Here is an 11017-nt window from a genome sequence, read left to right as displayed (position 1 = left end):
AGAAGGCCACTGGGGGGAAGGGGAAGCTCCATGGACCCACCTGCTGCCTCTAGGAACTCCCCCAAGGGGAGTACAAGATAAAAAAAATTATGAAAAATTGGTCCGCAAACCCCCCGAATTGAACCAAACCGGTGTGTGTGTGTGTTCATGGGAGTGCTGGACCAAACTGGCCTGGTTGAGTTTGAGGCCAGTTTGGCCTTGAACCAAACCATTCCAGCTGGTTTTGTGCACACCCCTAAGGCCAGGAAGCATCATCCAAGCTTCTGGAGCTCCACACTGCACCGCATCATGTGGATAGCCTGGGAATGCAGTCCATTCTCCCAGCAACAGACAAGCACTCTTGGGGTGTGCATGTGTGAGAGAGAGAGATGAGTTCAACCAGTCTTCCGCCCCACCCACCTGCTGCCCCACCCACCCAATCATGTGTATGACCTCAGGGTCTCTTAGTCACAACCACAGATACGTGAAACCACAATCTGTGCGACCACTAATGAGAGCCATCTATACTTGTTATTTCCTATTCTAAGTGTTACATTACAGCTTGTTTCAGGGGGGGGAAACAAAAGAAAAAGTAGTAATAAAGGCAGACTTCATAAATATTATGTTGCATTTCATTATATCATATTTAGTGAGAAGAAAGGGGCCTCTTTCTTTTCCTGTGAAAACACATTTGCTCTTGAGAAGAACAAACTTAGCTGAAAGAGCATTGATCCTATCCTTATAATGTGATACACTCTTTGGGTTACACTAGCTGGACAAAAAGAGCAATATTACAAAATCTCCCTGTGGTGACAGAACAAACCATGATGCTGGCATGGTGGAGTAAAGGCAGTGTACTGATATAATTGTGCCAGTGTAAAGCTGTGCAAGAGTAACCTGCTAACTAGCGATCCAGTGCTCCCAAAGATGGCATAAAATTATGGCACCAAAACAGATAATAAATAAAAACACTTCAACTGGAGTAAATGGTGACCCGCAAACAATCCCACCTGGCTGAACGTCTGCATCTTGTACACAGCTTTGCCCCAGCTGTGGGGCAGGCCTCAGCAGTTCAGTCTTTTACTGAGACAACCACTCCTAGCTACTTGCTGGTGTGATAAACCTACAAGTTTTCCTGCCACAATATGGAAGGTGGGGGAGACTGATAACGTCTGATAGGGAAATAACCAGCAGACAATGGAAATCAACCAAATGAACCTCAGAGAGCGTGGCTGAATAGAGTGACTGAGGCTAGGTGAATTGCAAGGTATCCAGGGCAGGGATGAGACTGAAAATTTGTTATATGAGGCTATTTCTCCATGCAGCAATCACTCTGATTGATTGAGTCACTGCTGGTGATTCTGTAGTGAGGGATCTCTCGTATGGTAAGCCTGTACTTTTTTCAGTAGGCTAAGGATCCACATGAACCCCTCCTATGCAGATCCTTATGGCTGGGAGCTCTGGGTTCTGTATATGGGGTTAGGGAGATGATATAATGCTTCCTCAACTATCATACTACAGTATGTAAAGAACAGGCTGATGCAGAGGCGTAACTAGGGAAAACGGCGCCTGGGGCAAGCACTGAAATTGCGCCCCCCCCCACCGCGCCTTCCACGCCGCCGCACCCCCAGCATACATCTGATTGACACACATGTGTTTTTTCCTCACAACAACCCTGTGAAGTTGGCTTGAATCTCAAACAACAGAATTATGATGCAATGATGATACACACCACATTATACTTAGGTTTTTCCTCACAAGCAACAACCCTGTGGAGTTGGTTTGTATCTCAAACAACAGAATTATGATGCAATGATGATACACACTACATCAAGGTTGACTCAGCCTTCCATACTTCCGAGGTCGGTAAAATGAGTACCCAGAATGTTGGGGGCAATATGCTAATCATTGTAAACCGCTTAGAGAGCTTCGGCTATAGAGCGGTATATAAATGTAAGTGCTATTGCTATTGCTATTGCTATTATACTTAGGTTTTTCCTCACAAGCAACAACCCTGTGGAGTTGGCTTGTATCTCGAACAACAGAATTATGATGCAATGATTGATGATACACACCACATTATACTTTTTGGTTTTTCCTCACAAGCAAGAGAATATCTCCAAAGGTCCTGGCATATAACCCCCTCCCCCATTTTTCTTGCCAAACTTTGTGTCTTTAGCAGGATACCACAGGCACTTGTTAAAGCTAACACTGCAGGTTTTTCTGAGATGGAGCTGTTATAGGAGCACTTCAGCGTAAACTGAGATCACAAGGCAAGCTTTCACAGTGCAAAAACGAGCATGCCAGCAAGCAGAACTCATGGTAAAACTCTCTTGAAACACCTTGTAACAATCCCCTGGCAGCTATGTTACACTGCTTGAGTCAACTCACACTGCTGTACCTCACAAACAACAACAGGCTGTGAAAATTGACTCTCAGTTCCATATACATGCATGCATTTAAGATTGAGTGCCAAAGAATCTTTATGATTGTTTTTCTTTCTTTTGGGGCGGAGAGAGGAGCGTATAATGCAAACATTAATACCTGTTAGGCACCTGAGAACCATAGTTGGGCAGCTAAATAGAAGCCTGATTCTTTAATATGTTTTTCCCCCCACATGTGGCTTCTGTAGTTTTTGCAACTCATTCAGTTTCTCACCCTGACACTTGGTCTGCTGCTTCCACCCACCCGCCGCTGAATCCTTTCTTCCGTGCGGGTGTCCGTGTGTGTCCTCGTCGTCCTGCCTGCGCCTGCTGCAGTGCAGCCCCAGCCCCAGCAACCTCTGCGACGGCGACCGCACCACCACGTGCAGGCAAACAGAGGAGGACGGACGCACCGCACACATGCGCAGCACGACTCGGCACGCCGGCCGAGTCGCGCATGCGTGCGTCACTGACTAGAGACCCTCTGGCTGGCAAGCCACTAGAGGGCCTCTTTCTGGCTGTTCCAGACTAAGCGAGCAACGGAGCGAGTGAGCCTCAGCCAAGGGCAGGCGCAGTGAGCAGCATGAAAGGCACCCGCCGCCAAGCCAGGCCACTGACTGGCCGCAAGCGAAGCAATGGGGGGGGGGGGCGCAGGCGGGCAGGTGCAGTGAGCAGCATGAAAGGTGCCCACCGCAGCGCCCGCCGCCGCCAAGCCAGGCCACTGACTGGCTGCCAGCAAAGCAATGGGGGGGGGTGTGGGCGGCGTGGAAGGGACCACTCGTGGGGGAGGGGGCGCTGACGCACTCCCTTGACTGCTGCAGTGCTGCTGCACTGAGCAGGAGAAATTTGTATTAAAATATATTTTTTAAAAAAATTGGTCATGGCGGCACCCCCCATGTGACCTGAAAAGATGGCGCCCGGGGCACGTGCCCCCCCTGCCCCCCCTATAGTTACACCTATGGGCTGATGCTAAGCTACTGTTACACCAATGTATCATAATCAAGAGCCTATGTTCCCCCTGTAGCAAAGCACACATACTGTGGTAGAAACTAAAATTCATTTTATTCCACCACCAGCCACTCTCACAGCATCCTGGCAACAACTCTGCCACCCACAAACTGTGATGAGACTTGCCATACATACATGGAAGGCAACAATCAACTCAGCTTCAGCTGAATGCTAAGTTATGAAGCAACCCACTTGTGTACTGTTTGTAAGTAGCTTAGCATCAGCCTGCCCTTTACACACCGTAGTGTGATTGTAGTGTATCATGAGAAGAGTTCAGGAGCTTCCAACATTGATGGAAAAAAACTAAAACCTCTTCTGGTTTGTGGAATAAGGAATTTTGTACTGGATTTGCCAAGTATCTGAAAACTTGAAATGTAAAATATATCACCCCAGAGAATGGTGGTGTGTTGATTATTTTTTCCTTGTGCTCATGAGCATTTGTCTATAGATAATGATATTATGTCATGATACCATTTGCGTGTTGAGTTGTGATTGGTACCAATATTCTGTTTCACCAGTCAATCAAAACTGAAAGTCACAAATCAGTATTTCCTTTCAGTGAGCAATAATGAGCATTCTCTTCCTTCCACAACTCCATCTTTAAATTGCCTATCCTTCTGAACAACCACACACCGCAAGAGTTACATTACTCCTTCAAAGTAATCCAAGCAGGATTTCACAGAGGATGGTGTGAAAGAATGAGTTCTACAGATGGGTGATAATGTCTTCCCTGAGGAAATAGCTACAAGCCCTGAAAATTGTGCTTGGATACTGATAGTAAGTAAACTCAGAGAAATCATATTCCATCACAAGACAGAGACAGTAGTATAGACTGTAACTGAAAAGGAAAGAAAGAGGAATAAATCTGTATTTTGTATAGTTTCTATGTAAGCCAGTTACATCCATATCCACAGGCAAAAATTAACTTGGCATGATCTCAGGTTTACACATGCACTCTGTTTACTTGATGACTTGGATGTGAAACATTCATCACACATCAAACACCACTAATGAGACTTTCATATAATTATTTCAACACAAAAATGTTCATGTTACCAACACAATGAGGCCACTTACATAACCAAAAGCTGAGGTCATTCACACAATCAAAAACTGCATGCTACAAAGTTTTGGGAGCTGTGTATACTCCCACTTTTTGGTTGTGTGGAAGCAAGGTAAGAGGGAAACCTGGGGAGATGTGATTGTGTGGAAGCAAGGTAGGAGGAAAAGCTACCTAGGTTTTCCTCCTACATCGCTTCCACACAATCACTTCTACCCAGGTTTTCCTCCTGCCTTTCCTCCACACAGCCAAAAACTGGGAGTACACACAACTCCCAGAACACAGTTTTTGATTGTGTGAATGATCTCAATATTTCTCATTGTGAACTTATGACACATCCAGCTGCAAACCTGAGTGGGAAGTCACTGAGTGGTAAAATACTGCATAGTATCAGCCCAAGCTACTTCATAAGGGGTTGCGAGAATAAAATGTGATGATTTTCTGTACCACTGCCTTTTGTTCCATGGAAAAAACCCCAAAGGATATGATTCAACTGAAATAATAATGAGCGCATTCATGTGGAAAGGTGAAATATAAATTTGAATAGCAATAACATTTTTTATTTTGAAAATGAGGAATGGTGGTAAATAAATTTTAATAATGGTAATTATAGTAATTCATAATGGCCAACATGATACACAGTGAAACAATGGGATTAGAACTATGCAACTGCATGCACACGGTTTTAAGTAGTTGTTCAAGTGCGCACATGCACACCACTCCCAGGGTTTCCTTCTTTATGCATGGCAGCCGCAGCAGGTCCCAAACACTGGCATTTCACTGTGCATTATTGGCCAATAATAATCATGTTTACTATGATTTCAATGCCAAATGAAAGTTTTCTCTCTGTTCCATTGAGGCAGTAGCTCTTCTCTTAACTGGAAAGTTAGCATGGGCAGAATAAAAGAATTTGAAATCAATTAAGTAAACAAAATGTATGTCAAAACATTATAAACTAATACTCTGAATGGTCTTTACACATATTCTACCAAAAGCTAGTACATTAATGTAGCAAAATTTATATGCACAACTTAAAAGGGAGAGCTGCTGATCCAGACAAGATGCAGAAGATCAAAAAGATCACCTTACATATGTAACAACAGCAAGCAGTCTTGCTTTCACACTGCTTCAAACACTGAACTCCACTCCCGGATGTGATGAAATGCATTATGCTTGCCTGGTTTTAATGGTGCTTTTTTGTGTAGGTAATGATTACCAGTCAGAGTAAGGCTGAGTAAGTCAGGCATTTGCAGGGTATAAAATTCATATTTATGATCAATTTATATGCACTGTAGTGGGAATACCGGTGCTAATGTAGTCTGGATTAATTGCTAAATATATGAAAAGAGGAAATGCATGTCAAAGAAAGATGCATCTCTCTCTCTCTCTCTCTCTCTCTCTCTCTCTCTCTCTCTCTCTCTCTCTCTCTCTCTCACACACACACACACACACACACACACACACACGGAAAAATCCACTCTTTGTAAATACTGAAGTTGTTGTTTGTGACTGAATCACAATTTTCTCCTGTACAATTGTTCTTGGGACACAATCCAACACAGGGTTAAACAATTGATTTCAGTGGGCTTAATCATGCCAGTAGTATAGGTACCCACCAGCTGTCAAACTCCATGTGCTTATGTTTACAAACAGAAGCACATGGCTGGGGAATTATGTCATAGTACCCACGTGGGGTGCTGACGTCATGGGAGCTGTCAAAATGTGCTTATGTTACTGGAAATGGTCCAAGGAGGGGCTTACGTCACAGGAAATGGGCAGAGGAGACCTCTATGTGACCAAAAAGAGTCAGAAGTAGGGGTATGCCCTCACCCTTAGGAGTTTGGCCCCCACCCTACACGCCTACCCCAGAATATGTCCAGGCATATCCTGAAGGTGGGGATGTGACCCCTCTATGAACACGCCTAGCCATCCTGGACTGATAGGAACAGGTTTGAGACCCCAGAAAGGGCTGAGTGCGCAGGCATGATAATGGTCGGGCAGCCACTTTGTATAACTTTATTGGCCAAAATGGGGTCAAGCGATCCCTCTATGAACAAGCCCCACCACCCTGGGTGTGTAGGAATAGCCGTGTCTCTCTGAGCCATCTTGTTTTTTGCAGACTCACTGTTTGTGCGATCATGGGGTCCCCAGAGTGATCCTTGGAGAATATTGTACCACAAACAGTTGTAAAACCTAGCCCGAGAAAGCATTCTATTAGCACAAGTTCTGACGATGAGAAGTTCCCGCCCGCCAAGTGTCTGGAAGAAGAAGACCAAGAAGTTGATGAAATCTGGCAAGGAATCTTGCAGCCTATAGTGGCAGAACCTTTTTGAGCACAAGTAAATAGGAAGGGGGAGGGGTATTAATGGATTGGGGAATGTTATGGGGGGGGAGAGAGAGAGAGAGAGAGAGAGAGAGAGAGGGTTAGTTCATCATGGTTGCAAGTTAAAACTGCATAGCATGGCTTGCCTCAAATCACCCCACCACAGCAAAATCAGCGGCAGGGTGCAATTATTAAGGGCTAGTTCACCTATACATGTTTTCCTACTGCTGAATAATTTAACAGGTGATGACTGTCAGCTTAATGGGTGATGTGACCTGTGTTTTATGTGGCAGCAGAATATGTGCAGTTTCTGTTTGTGATGGTTTATTCACCAGGCAAACACGACTAAGAGACAAGTGTTGAGGAAGAACATTAGGGAAAGGGAAGAAAAAGAGGTCCCTCCCGTGTTGTGTTGAGAAAAAGCATGAAGGGGGCAGAAATAACCACATAGTCCGTAACAGATGGTTGGTGGGCCGTGCCGTGTACTCTTCATTGGGTCACAGGTTCTTCAGGTCTGTACTTGACCATGCAGTCATCAAATGATGAACATGCATGTGTGAATCAGAAGTACTGTTACAGGAGTTCCTGAAAAGCATGTAATATATTTCCATTTCTATAAATTAAGTCATCTAGTGTGCTCTACAGAATTGTGTAAATGTGTGCATGAATCAACCCCAAGGTACAGATCCAGGAGTGGAGAATGTTCTGGTGTGGACATGCCTTTGAAAGCACGGTCAAAACTATTAAAGTAATTCTAGGTTGTCACAGACCTTTTGCAATATCAACACTTTAAAAATCAGTTCCTCATTTGCATGTATAATCTTTTGACAACCCAAGCTAAGCTAAAATTAAAATTGCAGTCTCCAAAGAGGTGCTCCTTAAGTATGCAGTGATAACAATAGCTCCTAACAGCTTTGAAAATATAATTATATTTTTCAGGGGAAAACACTTTGAGATCTCCAATTTTGTGCAAGCACAATAGCAGTTGGGTTTATCTGGGGCAACTCTGCTGAGCCGCCAATAATGTTTCTTTATGCTTCAAATGGAAAATACATTCAAAACAATGAGATATTTAAAGCAAAATGTAACACCACAAGGAAAATTAGCAGTTTCTAAAAGCAAACAATTCAGTCATGTCAGTCTGTTTCATCTCTCATGGCACATATAATTTTAGTCTACAGCATTAAAATAGCTTTTATAGATTAATCAAATTTTAAAGTAAAAAAGCTAAGCCTACTCAAGCCCATTGAAATCAATGGAATTTAACATGCATAGCTCCTGTTGGATTAATTAATTGAGCATTTAATATATTTAGTTTTTCATAGTTAAGACTCATATTTAATTCGAAATATTTTAAGGATGCTTCTGGTCTCCATTCATAATTAATTATAGCCATGCAAAGTACACTCTGTGAACTCTTGTCCTGAGAAGATATAGGCCTCAGCCCGGAGTAAGGATATGCCAAACCCCTAGAATTATTAAAAGTCACATCTTGCCAGTTATCATATCTTATCTGGTTTCCCTTGACATTTTTCAAATATTTTACCCAAGGAGAATCCTCCCACATGGCCCTGAATTTTGCTTTTGGTGCAATGTGATGGCAATTTAAAATTTTTATTCTGTAAAATAACACAGAATATGTATTCTGATTTGCATTACCTTAAATGAATATTTTAATTGTTAAACCTGAAGTGTCGTGATAAGCTGAAAATGGTACAACAAGCAATTATGGAAAACGGAATTCTGAAAAAACAGTAAAGCCTTTTTGAAGCAATTTTGAAAATGTTAGAAAAAGCCCAAACCACAATTTTTGAGGCGTTGCATCAAAGAGTGGCAAAGGTGTCTGCCCAATCAGAGTGGGCATGCTCACCATATATGGAGGTAATCAACCTTAACATTAACACTTCTCCAGCACTGTCTATTCATCTGTTGCAAAAATTTATGCTGACCTTTGATCTAGTCCATCAAGGCAATGTTCATGCTCTTAAACACACTTACATCCATTTCCATGGAAGATGAGAACTTTTAGTGGAAGTAAATAATAATAAAAGGAAGATGGGTGAGATTTGGACAGCAAAGAAAAGAAAATGAGGGATCCAATTAGGCCTGTGCATGAATGTGAAAGTTGCAATGTGGACTGAAAAATGTGAAAAGTAACCATGGATACTCACTGAACCCAGAAGAAAAGTGCAGGGTAAGCAATGAAACATCAGAGAATCTAAGGGGAAGCTATCTCACACACCATAGAATGGCATGAGAAACCCAGAAATCGCAGCTGCTTGTGCTTTTGTGCTAAGTATGGACTATTTTTTAAAAACTTCATAAAAATAAGATATACATGGGTGGATAGGTAGGTGGTCAGTTAGAGGGCAGAAGTGGGTGGTTTGCCCTAGCTACAATGGTTTTTATAGAGCAGACTCTTGCCCCCATCTGGAGCTTCAGAAAGCTCTGAATTCTTCTGAAGGGAGTTGGAGAAGTCTGATCTGAACTGGGGTTTAAGTTTGGGTTCAGACTATCTCAGAACCCCCTAATTTGGGTAAAATTAAAGGGGTATTTAAGCAATGATTTGACCTTGCTTAGTAAATTATTAAAGAACAGCATTTTATGGAAGTTTTTTTCCTCTGAATAATTTGACAATATTTATAGCTTTGATTAAAATAGTGACTGTACGCAAAACACAATGGAAACATTATCAGAGGCTTGCCTAATAGCCTAAAGCTAGGTTATTGATTGAAATACTAAAGTCTACAGATGTTAGCCAATCTGTTATTTTTCTTCAGGGAATACTTATGCCTAGGAAAAAACATTTGAGAATTCGAGCTTCAGTGTGCCATTCTTCCTCTGGTTTTCCTCCCTGCCTTTGCCATTTTCCCTCCATTTTTTAAATAACACAATATTTACTTGCAAATAATTTAAGTCAGCACTGCTGTGATATGAACTTCTGTTTGCACTGTGTCTTTTTAGAAATTTTCATCACAGGCCTCATTTATTTCAATGGGAACATTTGTGCAAGAGCATTATAGAAGAAAAGCACTCTTGCACAATCCCCATGTTTAGTGCAACTAAAACATCCTCTGGTACTAGTGTACCAGTGTTCATTCCACCACATGTGGTTACTGGTTCTAGATATCAGTCACTGTGCTTAAATTCTGTTAATTGCAAAACAAAATGTGATATCTGTTGAAGGTTGTGATTTCCACTCCCCAGTTAATTAGCAGAGCATTAAAGAAGCTACCCTCTCCAGTTACAGAGTAGAATGCAGACTTTAGTTGTTGCAGCTATTTAGAGAAGACACATGGAGATTCTTGTAGAACTAACTAGTAAGTATTTATTGGTGAAGTACACTTTGGATAGGAAAGACCTAATCCTAATCTATAGAACTACATAATGAATAGGTAGGGAGATAAAGGAAGGGAATTTGACTCTCACAGGAAATACCTGAAGAATCCAATCAGGGGTCGTAGAGTAGAGACAGGTAGAACAGCTAGGGAGACCCTTACTCACTTTCGCTACTCCAAATGCCCCTAGTGGTCATTAGGATAGTGGGTGCAAAAGGTCAATGCACTGGAATTCCATCTCCAACAATATCAATCTGTTTGCAATTTTAATATATTATAATAATGCATTATATTATGTTTATCTTAAACAATGTTAGTAAGAAATAGTGTTGTATATTGGCTAAGAGAGTAGGCAGAGAACCAGGAATTCCTGGGTTCCAATCTTGCCTCTGCCATGCTAGAGGACAGACTGGATAGTCTGTCTTCTGCCAGCATCCAGCTGAAGTGTGGAAATAATAACTGACTATCTAGGGTTCTTGTAAGAATTACTGAGATAATGAGGCCATTCTCACAACCAACCCCACCCAGGTAGGACAGGGCTAGCCCAGGTAGGGCTGGTTGTGAGAAGTGCCAGGATCGCTCCTGATCCTGCCACTCCTCCCGCAAGTAGCCCTGTTTTTTTCTACCCAGGTTGCAGTGAGGTAGGAGGATGCAAGTGTGCTTCCTACTAGGGATGTCCTCAAATCGTATTGGTGCCTCTTGGGAGATGCACTGAAATGATTTGGCCTCATGCAGCTGAAACATTGTGGCATGGGGCAAGGAGTACCCCCTTAAAATGGGGAGGGCAGGTCATACCTGCCCCTTCGTTGAGCTGCCACTACCCCACACTGCCCTGTTGTGGTGCTGACGTTCTTTAAATCTAACTTGAAAGCAGCAACTGTGCTGC

The sequence above is a fragment of the Hemicordylus capensis genome, chromosome 4 (assembly GCF_027244095.1).
Source record: "Hemicordylus capensis ecotype Gifberg chromosome 4, rHemCap1.1.pri, whole genome shotgun sequence".
Lineage (NCBI taxonomy): Eukaryota > Metazoa > Chordata > Lepidosauria > Squamata > Cordylidae > Hemicordylus > Hemicordylus capensis.
The sequence above is the reverse complement of the archived record's forward strand: the minus strand, read 5'-3'. Positions refer to the sequence as shown.